The following is a 13,324-nucleotide window of genomic DNA, read 5'->3' as shown; positions in this document are numbered from 1 at the left end:
CGCACTTGCTGCGGCGTGGTGTTCATCATCGACGTCTTCTTGTTCCTCGGCTGCTCTGGCAGTTGAGAAAACACCGGAGGCTGACCTTGGTTGCCGCGGATGGCTTGCGCCTCGGGTTCGACGTCGGCGATTAGTTTTGCGGGACTTGAAAGTGTTCTAGCCCGAAAAATCGTCAGAGGGGTACGTTTCACGGGCATAGAATGGAGACCACACACCTCCACCACAATGTCACCAATATTCAATTAAAGACATGACGAATTACTGAGAAAAACACAACGTTTAATGGGGCAAGCCTGAGCCCCTACCCTCCCCCCCTCAAAAAAAAAAAAAATTGAAAACGGGTTGCTTCGCAGGCGTCGATGGCGGCGTAACAGCAGGACCGAGCGCTGGGTCAAGACTGCCTCCGGCTCGCACGCGGAGAACCATTTGTACACCCGTATTTTCTGAAACAATCGCGTAGAAACTTCGGCGCGTAGAACATTCGGACCTCGAACGAGCAACAAGGTTCTCGACTTTATCAGAGCGTGACAATTACAAAAATAACAAAAAGGTGTTTCCGCTACCAGGCCTCGAACCGCGGCCAGTCCGCGTGTCAACCAAACGCGCAGACGACTTGGGTAGCTGCCCATATGGAAATGAAGAGGGAGTTTTGCCATGAAATAAGAAGTATAGGAGGCAAAAAAGAGGCGCCATTGGCCGAAAGCGGGCTGGGTTTCTTCCAGGACGTCTTCACACTTTTGATTGTGGCCAACCTGAAGCCGCGTGTAATACCCCGGTGGTGGACGCGAGAAGCGAACTTAATAAGTGCGTCGGTGCAATTCTAGAAGACTGAAAATATGATGCACGTGATGCTTCACGCATGGTCATAAAAAAATCATCGGGAATATTTACAAAGACGTAGAAGACGTAACAAGCATGCTCGACTAGCAGAACAATTGATGTAATCTTGACACCAGACACTGAGTGCCACGAATCTGCCGTCCAAGTGTTATGACTCCGTCCGAGCAAAACAGGGTTCTATTGGCACATTTGTTTCTTACATCTTTTTGTGTGATCGAAATCGAAACATTTCTTGCACCAATTTTTAATTCAGGAAGAGCGACTGCATTTAACTTATAAGCTCTTACTAAAGTCGTTTCCTGTTACCACCAGCAGGGGATTATCTGCGGCTTCTGGCTGACCAAGATAGCATGTAAAAACTTGAGCGTGCGTCGGTGCACGCCTGGCGCTTGCCACTCCTACCATTTACCATATTCTCTCGATATATTCCTCTTGGGCGGAGCATCAATTGAATTTTAATCCGGCCACTGACTATATTCATATAGAGCACACGCTCGTGTCCCCTTCCAACGTGCTGACTAGATGACTAGTACGAAGCAATCGGCGATTGCTAGGTTAGGGTAAAACAAAACATATTAAAATATTTGGTCGGTATGCTCAAGTCAAACGGTCGGGGCTTTGAGGGAGGAGCTTTTCCTGCTATTCTTAACTGTCAACAGATTGTTGGCACTGTTTTCCTCGTCCCATACCCTACTTCATTCCCTACTGCGTTGATAATTGGTGACGCATGTCCAAATAGTGTGATGTATTCCACTCATTAACTAAATACACTTTAAAACCTTGTGTAAAAAAATACTACAAGTCCCTCTTACAAGTTCTTCATCTTTGCACTTGCACCCTAAAAAAAGTGGTCGTAAAAGAACTTTTAGGGTTCTTTGACTTGCACCGTGTTACGTTTTCTTAGGCTCCCCTAAAAGGGTTCGCGAAAAGCCTATCAGGTTTTGTTTAAGCCCCTCGTTTGATGCGAAAGAGTTCTCCATCGTCAGTTTCCTTTCTAGTGCAGCAGTAGCTATATTCATTGAAGCGAAATCGCTTTATTTAGGAGCTGTAAGAGGTATTGGGGCGTGGAAGAATCTTTCAGTAACTAATCTTTTTGTGTGTGTGAGAAAGCGAACACTCTGAACGAGGTGAGAAAGGAGGAGCCTCTTCCCTCCAGCATTTAAATGGAAAGAGTGGATGTATTTGCGCAAGGAGCTTGTCCCGCATTTCTTAACCTGGAACATAGACTACACTAGACTTTTGGGATCAATGGTGTCTTTTGCACATGGTACTGTGAAGTACTTAACCAGACGAGTACGCAACACTCAAAAGGGTATTTTTAATACAAACAATTGAGCTGCGATACTGAGTGAAGTTTAAACATTGCCTTGATAACCGCGATTACGAGGCTTTGTGCTGCATTCATACTGGCTTTCGAATCCGCTCGTTTTCATCATCCGATGCACGTGAAACTGCACCGAATCTTTGAGCAACAGCGTTCGCCATCGCTTCGCGTATGCAATTCAACCACCAGCTTGAATGAGGCGTTAGAGAATTTGAGTAGATCGTACGCTACAGAAGGCGAGCCCAGAGGACGCGTACTTAATCAATGCTTCAAAATGACTCCATGATCTTCTGTTAGCAAAGCGGAGCTCCAGCGTACGAACTACTAAAAATACCTTTTGTCGCGCTGATCGGATAAAGCCGACAGGGAGGACTTGGAGTTGTCCCAGTGAGAGCTTAAAAGTTTCGATAAAACATCCTGTGAGCATCGAGACTGCACGCGCAGCAAAGGTACGCCGAAAGGAAATGGGCGCATGTTGGAGGCCGTGCCTTCGAAAGAGACGAGCTACCGGTACTACCGTTCCCCCCTTGAAAGTAGCCACCTTGGTGGCTCCGAGGCAAGAGCGTCGGCCTACGGATCCCCATGTGGCGGGTTCGAATCCCGGCCGAGGTGCCCGCAATCTGACGAAGGCTTATTGCGGAGAAGACGCCGTGTAACCGAGCTTTCGGTTGCACGTCTAAAGATCCCCAAGTGGTCGAAATTATTCCTCAGTCCTCCGCTGGGGCGTGCCAGATGCCGTCGTTGGTTTGGCACGTAAAACCCTAAATTTGACTTCTTGAAAGTGACTATAGGTCATTGCGCAGTTTCCGCACAAGCCGTCACGAGGTGTGGGCACTGCGCGGGAGCGGGAACCAGGTTTCGCTTGAAGTGTACCGCCTGCGCACGCGCCATTGCCTATAGCAGTGACACCGGAGTGGCGTCACCGCGGGATAGACCGCCGCGGGATAGTCTATATATGGCGCTACAGCTACGGTGCCTGCAAGGCGTCTTTCACACAGGTAATTATTGTCCTATCCTTCCCATACGACAAACTTGGTCCCGAAGTGGCAACAAATGGTGACACAAAAGCTGGCCTCTTTTCAGATGTCGCGATCCTGGCAGTTGCGAGTCCCGGCCAAAAGTGAGAGGGTAGCACGCGGTATCGCTGTCGTCGCGGCGTCCTGACTGCCGATGCTTCAGTGCAGTTTCAAGCTTGAGTGCAACACGCAAAAGCGTTTGCCACATCCGATTGATTCTGGTTCTCTGCCGAGTTTTTTCGACATAGTAAACAAAAGTGCTCAAGGGAGTCACTGGTATGGAGCTGGTGTTGCTGAATAATACTCACACTGGCCGGCGGCAAGAGAGCAGGAGATGCCCCGTGTAACCCAAAACCACTGAGCTGAGAGAACTCTGCTTGGTCGCTATTTATAAGTGTTTTTGGCTGAAGCAGATGGCCGTAGCAAGGCTGCAGTCACCAATTGACCGCGGCCTCAACCACTACCACTGCTGCCAAACTGCAAGGATCATGGCTGGCGACATTACGATCCTATGACGTCGTCAGTTGGAAATAAATGGGCTACTTCTTAAGATGCGCACACTAGTTATCAACGCGTTACAGGGCCGTAGTACGACGAAGTACAATAATGCACTGGATGATATTTTGCAGTTAGATTTATATGCACCCTATAAATAAGAAATTATTTCATTTGGAGAAATTTATTTTTTGTAGAGGGAACATAAATTGTTGGACGTTCATTTTACAGTATTTACAGTTACGGCCTTCCTCGTCACACATTAGAGAACAACCTGACAAAGCACGCGTTGCCTGTGTACCTGTAAAGATGATCCGAATCAGATCTGGATAATCATATATTCGCAACTGAATTGTTCAATTCCAAGGAGCCCGAAAAGGCGTTGACAATTTCCCTTGTTATAACTATAATACTCAGAGAACAAAAATGCCACCCAAAAAAAGTGCCGTTGCCCTTCGTTTTAGGGCGCAGCTCTTAGGCGCCCGTTTCCGGCTTGAGCGGCGTCGCCGTCGCCTTCGGCGTCAGAGTCGGCTTTGGCGTAACCGCGCGGTGCATTATAAGACGCGTGGCGTCACTTGCGACGTCACTGATGACGTCATCAGTATACTCACAATGACGTCACTGATGGCGTAATCATTGACATCATAGTGATGACGTCATCACGATGACGTCATTCTCATCGTCATTATCATCATCACGATGACGCCACTGTTGACGTCATCGTCACGTGTGACGTCATCACTGACGATGGCGGTGACGTCACGGGACCCCCGTGAGGTCACCGACCCCGTCGACGTCACGTGAGGTCACGAGGCTCACGTGACATCACGAGGGTCACGTGACCTCCGGTTACGCCGACGGCGAAGGCGACGCCGACGCGTCTCGGAGGCAGGGGTAGCAGATATGATGAGGAGGTGAAGAGGAAAGAGGAGGGGTATACGCTCTGATCAGTACCCTTCCCTCCTCCTCCTCAAGAGCTGCGCTGTAATTCGATTTTACAGGGGGTTGTAAGCGACTTTCATTTTTACATTAAAACATGAAATATTTTGTTTTTAAGGTACGCAGTGGTAGCAGAAATTACTTGATCCGTCGGCCATTGCAATTGAAAGTAAATGTAGCTGGGAAAGTGATGCCACATCGATGATAATTTGAGGTGTAGCGTCTTACCATGTCGTCACTTGACGTGGTTACTTGACGTGACTTCGTGGTGCCAAGTCATAGTACTGCGACGTACATACACATCACGTGATGCCACTTTGTGCATTGAACTTAGCGGAGAAACGACTAAACAATACTAAGCTTTCGTGGGGCGTTTTTCTCTCAATATTGCTGTTTCGTTCCCACCGCTATGTTCTCAACAAAGACGCCATACTGCGCATGTCCAGCGCTAGCATTAAACTCTTTTTTTCTGCACTCCCCAAAGCGGCTTTTTATTAGAGATGCCGTTGATAGTTTTTCCTATCCGAGGCTTGAAAGGTTCGAAGCGTTTTAAAGTTTTAAGCTTTTTTTACAATATAATATTTGAAGATAAAGTAAGTAGGCAGGCGAGCTGGTTGATGTTACACATTTTTGAAAACCGGAGACGACGGACGACGGACACAGATTTTTAACTCTCAAGGTGTGGACGCTAATACGTTAAATGAATTTCGGAATTTTGAATTTTTCGCGATAATAAATTTGAAGATATTCGATTTTTTAACTGATAGTCACGGCTTGTGGTTTGGGCGCCGTGGGACCCGGGAAGGCAGGGAGCCAGCCTTTTGGAGGGAAAGCGTTTTATTCCAGTTCGAAGTCGTGCTTGCACCAGCTCCAGCGCACCGCGTTCCTTTTCTCTCCTCGCGCACCGTCTCCAGCCTCGGTCCTTTCGTCGTCACTTCGTCTTTTTCTCGTCGCACCAATCAGCGCACACCACGGGTAACAAAAATATAACAATCACAAAGCCCGATAACCCGTCGGCGACGTCGCGCGCTGAATCCGCTGCCTCGTGCATGCCACATGCATGACACGCCCCCCCCCCCCTTTTTTTTTCTTTTCCAATAAAAAAATCACAATTTGTGTATTCCTTTACAATCGTAGCATTTAGAACAAAAGAAAACGAACTGCGCGCACATTCCCGTCCATTCGGCGTGAATGATCACTAGAAAGACTGACAAACTTCTTGAGAACATCTAAAGTACATTAACCACAAACAAAACTCCACCCGGCTACAGCCTTGACAACGCATCAGCAGCGACATTTCTCGTCCCTTTTACGTACCGGACATTCAGGTTAAATTTTTGCAACGCTAGCACCCAACGAGTCAGCCTCGCACTATTTGGTGTTGCTGACGCCAAATACTGCAAAGGGTTATGGTCGGTGCGAATTTCGACCTCCGCCCCAAATAGCCACGTTTCCAACTGACCCAAGGCCCACACAATCGCGTAAGCTTCGCGTTCGATTACAGCCCACCGGGTTTGGGGATCAGTTAGTTTTTTACTGAGAAACGCCACCGGGTACTTTTTCCCATCACCTGCCCTTTGGGCAAGACATGCCCCTATAGCTCTATCCGATGCGTCGGTGGACAGAACAAAAGGCTGGCTGGCATCTGGCGCTCTCATGACTGGGACTTCCATCAGGAGACACTTTGCCTTTTGAAACGCTTGTTCCTCCTCGTCACCCCACGGTAACACGTTCGGAGTCCTGTCTCCAGTTCGCGCGGTCAACGGCAACACCACTTCAGCATAGTTCGCAATGTAGTCTCTATAGTAGTTCATTAGCCCTAAAAAGCTCTTCAGTTCTTTCTTCGTCTTTGGCCTCTCCATGATCTGAATCGCCTTGATAAGAACGGGGTCAGGAGCATGCCTCCCAGAGCCGATCTGGTGGCCGAGGTACATGACCATTCCCTGGGCAAACCTGCATTTGGACAGCTTCACCGTAAGCCCCACGCGACTTAAGGTTTTGAGAACGCTTTTTACATGCAAAAGGTGGTCTTCCCACTTAGAACAATATATTGCAATGTCATCGATATATGCGCCTGCATATTCTCTGTGTGGTCGCAACACTTCATTCATCACGCGCTGAAAAGTTGCCGCTGAATTTTTCAACCCATAGGGCATAACTTTCCATGCGTACTGCCCACGATTGGTTACGAATGCCGTAAACTTCTGAGACCGTTCTTCGACTGGTATTTGCCAATACCCACGGGTTAGGTCTAGTACTGTTATGTACGACGCCTTCGCGACCATCCAGATAATTTCGGTAGCATTATTCATTGGAAAGGCATCGACTTCAGTGATCGCGTTTAATTGCCTATAATCGATGCACAATCTCACACTCCCATTCTTCTTCGCTACACACACTACCGGATGAGCAAACTCTGATTCAACTGAATAGATCATACCCCATTCTAGAAGCTGTTCTATCTGCCTTTCAACCTCAGCTCTCATTTTTATCGGCACCCTATAAGCATATCTCTTCTTTTGTTGCGAACCTTCAACAAGTCTTATCTTGTGCAGTCCTTTTGCACACTTTCCTGGGTGCCTAGAAAAGACATGTACGAACTGCTGTACCATGCTGTACATCTCTTTTTCCTCCGCAGTTTTCTGTGATTCAGGTTCACCTGCTCCCCTCCCGTCTGTGGGGAGTTCCTCCACCGAACCGAAGTCCGGATCATCAAAGATAACACCAACAGCGTCAACGCGTGCCTCATATGGCCTAAGTTTGTTGGCGCGGATCCACTTACGGCCACCGTCAGGCATCTCGACTACGTAGCTGTTCTTTCTCCTAACCTCTAGTATTTTCGCTGGTCCCAACCAAGGGAAGTTCATATTTTTACCACTCGTGTCCCTTAGTAGCACTAGATCGCCCCTACATAAGGCCTTCTCTTTCGCACGGAGATTGTAACGCGTGGCGTACGACCTCTGTTTGTGCTCTGCCTGTTCCTTTACTACTCGCGTCATGTCGGCCATTTGTTTTCTTAATCTAACCAGATATCTGTCCGCCGACTCAACGAGCGTGGACGGGGGCGTCCAATCACCAGTCAACAATTTTTTTAGGATGGACAGTGGACCATTCGGCGCACGTCCATACATGAGTTCAAATGGCGACATCCCCGTAGTTTCATTCGGGACTTCGCGGTAGGCCCAAAGTAGACAAGGAACTAGGCGATCCCAGCCCCGCCCATGTTCCGCTATCACTTGCCTCAACATCTGCTTCAGCGTACCATTCGATCGCTCAACTAGCCCATTGCTCTCTGGGTGTTCTGGTGTAGAGAACCTGGGTGACGACCCCAACCTACGCAGCAACTCCTGTGTGAGCTCGGCCGTGAAGTTTGTGCCCTGGTCTGACGAGACTGTTTCTGGCACTCCCATTCGCGCGAATATTTCAACCAGCGCGTCACACACTGCCTTCGCCGTTAGCGATCTGATGCAAACCACTTCTGGCCATCTCGTGCACACATCCACCAGACACAAGGCATATTTGTGCCCCCTCGACGACGCCGGGTCTAACGGTCCAATACAATCCATTACAACTGTCTGGGATGGAACATCTGGTCTTACTAGCGGGGTAATAGGCACACGGTCTCTGGTTCTAGGTCTCGCGTTCAACTGGCAGTAATGACATTCTTTGCAGTATTTACTAATCTGCTCCTGCATGTTCGGCCAGTAAAATGAATTCTTAATTCTCTGTTGCGTTTTCTTTCCAGCGAAATGCCCGCCAACTGGTTTGTCGTGGGCTACTTCTAACACTGTCTTCCGCCTGCTTTCCGGTAAAACTAGCTGCTTGACAATTCTGCCTTTTATTTTTTCTTTGTGGAACAGCATTCAATCAACCACTTGCATTCCATGAGTCCCTTTATTTGCCTGTAGCCACAAGGGCTTCAGCAACTCGTCGTTCTTCTGCTCTGTTCGAAACTGAAGGCAACCTTCAGATTCTATTTCATTTACGTCACTTCGCTCGTCCACAGACTCTACAATCCCGTTTTCACCCTCCGACTGTGTGCTCCCCACGCATGCCTCTATCACCAGCCCTTCCTTCAATACTGCAGCGTCACAGGGAAGATCCACCTGATCTACCAAGGGCACTTTCTGTTCTACTTCTCTTAAAGCTACTAAATCCTCAGGTGTGAGTAGCGCGTCAACTTCTCCGGCAAGCTGCTCGGTTACAGCACAGAGCAGTAAAGTATCCACTCCAGTATCAAACGCCCTGCTACCAAGTCGAAACGGGACATACATGAGATCGGCCTCCACCTCGTGACCGAAAGCGCCCTTCAACCGAACCTTCCCTTTTTGATTCTCGTCCAAAATGGTGGCCATCGACCTTCGAACCACTGTAATGTCTGCCCCCGAATCAACCCTAGCATTTAAGCGCTTGTCTCCTGAGCGGAGTTGCACAAATCGTTCTTCGTCAAGCACTTCGTGTTGTTCAGTCAGCGATACTAGTTTATCATGTACCTCGATTGATTGCTCGGCGTGTTCGCAGTCTAAAGGTCTTTTTACTCGTGCCGTTAGCTTAGGATTGGTCTCAGGGCAATTTCTTGCCAGATGACCCTGTTTCCCACAAGCGAAACAGCGTCGAGTGTCGCCGACATACTCAGTATGACCTCTCTCTTTCGGAGGCGTCATAGACTCGCTCTGACTAGAGTCACCAGTAGTGCTTGTCTTGTGATAGGGTTTTGGGACCCTCTGTGCATTACTCTCCTGATGGCATTCAGCGAGCTTAGCTATCGCCTCGGGACGCAGCCAGTCCCCCGTTTCTTTCAAGGCAACATATGCTTTTATTTCATTAGGGAGGGACTCCTTCAACCTATCCGCGACAACTAGTTGCAACAAGTCATCGTAAGTATCCACTTTTCTACTGTTCACATAATAACTGAAGTAGCTATTAAGTCGGCCGGCGAACTGGCTCCAGGACTCTTCCCGCAATTTGCCTGCCGTGGTGAATAATCGTTTGTATTCGTTTGAAGATAATCTTAGCTCACGTAAAATTCGTTCTTTTAGCTGAGCGTAAGATGGCAGTTCCTTCATGCCACTGCACATGATCGCTGACCTGACCCTGTCAGCCATATACGGCATTATCAGAACAGTTTTTATCTCGTCAGGGACCTGAAAGGATCGAAATATGACTTCTACCGCCTCAAACCAGCAAGGCACTAAGGTTTTGTCCCCGGGCATCCGGCTGAGCACATTAGTCAAGGGTGCAGTATAGTGGGCTACCCCAGATTCTGGTTGTAATCCCAGCCCCCCATTTGCACCACCACCATTTTCCTTCTGCAACTTTTGGAGCTCAATTTGTGCCCGTATTTGTTCGAGCTTTATTTTTTCAATTTCCAACCGAGTGTTCATCACTTCAGAATCAGTTCTCCCCTCATCCTGTCGACTGCGCCAGTCACGGCTTGTGGTTTGGGCGCCGTGGGACCCGGGAAGGCAGGGAGCCAGCCTTTTGGGGGGAAAGCGTTTTATTCCGGTTCGAAGTCGTGCTTGCACCAGCTCCAGCGCACCGCGTTCCTTTTCTCTCCTCGCGCACCGTCTCCAGCCTCGGTCGTTTAGTCGTCACTTCGTCTTTTTCTCGTCGCACCAATCAGCGCACACCACGGGTAACAAAAATATAACAATCACAAAGCCCGATAACCCGTCGGCGACGGCGTGCGCTGAATCCGCTGCCTCGTGCATGCCACATGCATGACTCTGATCTTCAAGGTTCAGAAGTTCAGCAAATTTTGAAATCACTGACTTGCTTCTGTTTTGTCGAGTCGTGCAACATATCTTCACTTCCGGCCCAGGGTGGCTCCGGAGGACCTCTTCAATGCTCGAGGTCGGACGGCCGCTACGTCCTCGCGGGGTGCACATCTTGGGGTACTGTATGTGGAAAGGCAAATCAGCCAACCGTTTTTGCCAGAGTATCGACACAACTGGACTGGATCGCCAGCGTCTCTGGACCGACACCATGAGTCTCCGGCAGCTTTCTGGCCTCCATGCTTCGCAAGAATAAACCCGTGTAATCATAGTGTATGGCCTTGTTTTATTGACCTGTTCTAACGTGCATATTTGTAAAAGTAATTGGCACCTTGTGATTGCAAGTTCTTCTAACCAATGAGTAGTTATTGAACAGAAAGTGTGATCAAACACTGCTAATAAAGTGGAACTTAGGTTACGTAATCAAGATCTACGGGCTAATGGTGCAAATGAGACGCTGTCCTTCTCAATTACTCGCTTTTCCCTGCTGTCTCTAGTCTCGTAGCTTTGGTTGTCATCCGCATCGTTTTAGTAAAGAACAGGAATCTAAGTAAACTAAATCGCATTGCCTGCTCGTCCATTTCCTACGTGGGACGGCGCGTGATCTATCGTAACGTGACTCATGATCAACGTTATTAGATTACCTCATGTGCAGAACTCCCGCCGAGGGGTACCCGCCCCCCCCCCCCCCTACCTCACTCACTTCAGCGTGCCTCCAATCGTTTGAACCGCCATCTATGCTTTAGTTTCAAAGATGTGTGTTCCATAGAGCATGGTGGAATTGCACCTGGACTTTGTGCATTGAAACATGTGGGAGTTTTAAGATAAGTTCGGCCGACCATGTCCGGTGACCATTTTTAATTTCTGCGAAAAAAAAAAAATATTTTACGGACTCGACACCCATCAAACAAAAAAAACAAAAAAAAAACACGAAATCTGTTGTGCGAGAAACAGATGTTTGTCTTTACGGAGGAGGAAGTAAAAACTTCAATAATATTAGCCTGAGGTGCTGTTGTCTTGGCACCCGCCTGGTTTTTTTTTGTTTTTTCTCTAGTCCGGGGTACCCTGGCCTTTTTTGGCTCACAGAACCCTCTCCACTAGGCTACGCTGAGAAGAGAGGTCGGAGCTGGTCAGCTGTGCCGCCCACTGCTCGTATGTGGCTTTGGGATTAGGAGCAAGTGATGGGGTTAATTGACACTCCTATACCAGGTGGTATAGGGCGCCAGGGTCGGGGCAGTATTTACAAAAGGTGGAGTAGAGTGTGGGGTACACGGCATGGAGTAGGTAATTGTGGGTGTAAAAGTTAGTTTGTAGTCGTCGGAAGATGAATAGGAGCGGGTGGGATGCTGGACATTTTTGGTGCTCATGCCGGTAGTGGGCGAGTATATAGGCGTTATTTTGGAGAGGCCTCGGCTTGAGGGTGTTTTGAGCTTGAAAGTCTGCTCCCCTTTGGGAAACAGCCCGGTGCGTATGAGCGCGGCAACTGCGTGTGCCGCCTCGTTTCCTTTGAGAGATTCTTGTCCATGGGGATCAGACAATATGTCGTTCTGGAAGTTACTTCACTTGTTGTAGGATTGTGAATGCTGGTTGTGATATCCGTTCGATGAGGAAGCTGTGGCGTGCAGTTCAGGAGTCAGTGAGTATTGTTAGATATTCTTCACCAGTGGTGTCGGCCATGGCGATAACAACGTCTTCGACTTTTCTTATGGATGCCTTAAGAGCCAGGACTGCTTGTAGTCCAACTTGCCAAACGATATGTACAATTGACAAGCTCCGTTTCTATCTTCAAGACTCTCCTTACAGTCAACAAGACTTGCGTCTCTTATTAGCATCTTTGGACATAAAAAAATACTGACCACAATCTAAAACAATCCGCCGGAACGCTGCCAAGCAGCTATATCCACGGGCTACGATGCGCCCCACACAAAAACAGAAGAAGAAAACAATGCTAAGAGAGAGAAGAATAAATCAACGAGAGATTGCTACATTTGGGCCTACATACAGTCATCCGTGATCAAGGAGCCGAGCCGGCTTCGACACTTCGGGCACATTGAAGATATTGATTAAAGTCTTCAAAGTACCCTGTCTTAGGTTAAAGAAGGTTAACAACTTACTTCTCTTTCTCGATGGGATGTATAAATTGTGGTAAAATCTTCACGTGCTTTAGTACGAGCATGAGTAATGGCAGGAATAGCGAGACGATCTTTGTTTTATGAGAACGAGGTACAAGCATGGGATCGCTCGATAGCCTACAATATAAATACGGGCATGCCCTGCCGTACTTTTTTGATAAGAGGATGCTTCTGCAGCTCGCAGATTCAAAGTTACCTAACACCTCATTAGTTCCCTTAATAATTCATGGGCTGACGACCGACCTACAAAAGTAAATCACGGTGAAATCTCCCACGACGTTTTAAGAACTGCTAAGACGTATTCAACAACTTTGCCTCTATACCCCAATCCACATAAGCGGTTGAAAGTGTTTTTAAATGCTCGGTTCCACCAAAGCCAAGCGTGTCATTACACAAAAAAAAAAAAAACGCTGGAAGGTTTGGCATCTGGTCAACTAGATCATTTGAACAAAGTACTTCCCTAAATTATTGTAGAGAGAAGGAGACGACCCCCAACACCGTCAACATGTCCCAAGAGGACGACGTCGAAGTGGCAGGAATGAAGATTGCGATGCCAAAAACTAATGAAAAGGGGTTTCTGTCTCCGCCCAATGACACCAAGAGAAACTGTTTTCTTGAACAATGCTAACCTTCTTTATATCTCGGTCATTGTAAACAAAATATTCTGACTGACGCGGGTGCATTGTCACGGCTGACTGTAGACCTTCCGTTCGAGGAGGAAAATCTCTCATAATGAATGGGAAGGAACAGAAGACTTCAAATTTGGAGCCGGAAAGTAGACCGTTCCCGAAACACTAATTAATA

The 13,324-nt window shown here is 48.0% G+C and overlaps 1 pseudogene; it reads left to right on the top strand.

Moving 5' to 3' along the window:
- Positions 1-10,603, top strand: part of LOC120841743 — a 30,033-nt pseudogene extending 19,430 nt beyond the window's left edge.
- Positions 10,604-13,324: the final 2,721 nt, after the last annotated feature.

The sequence above is a fragment of the Ixodes scapularis genome, unplaced genomic scaffold (genome assembly GCF_016920785.2).
Source record: "Ixodes scapularis isolate PalLabHiFi unplaced genomic scaffold, ASM1692078v2 ptg000323l_1__unscaffolded, whole genome shotgun sequence".
Classification (NCBI taxonomy): domain Eukaryota; kingdom Metazoa; phylum Arthropoda; class Arachnida; order Ixodida; family Ixodidae; genus Ixodes; species Ixodes scapularis.
This window is presented reverse-complemented; position numbering and strand designations above follow the sequence as displayed.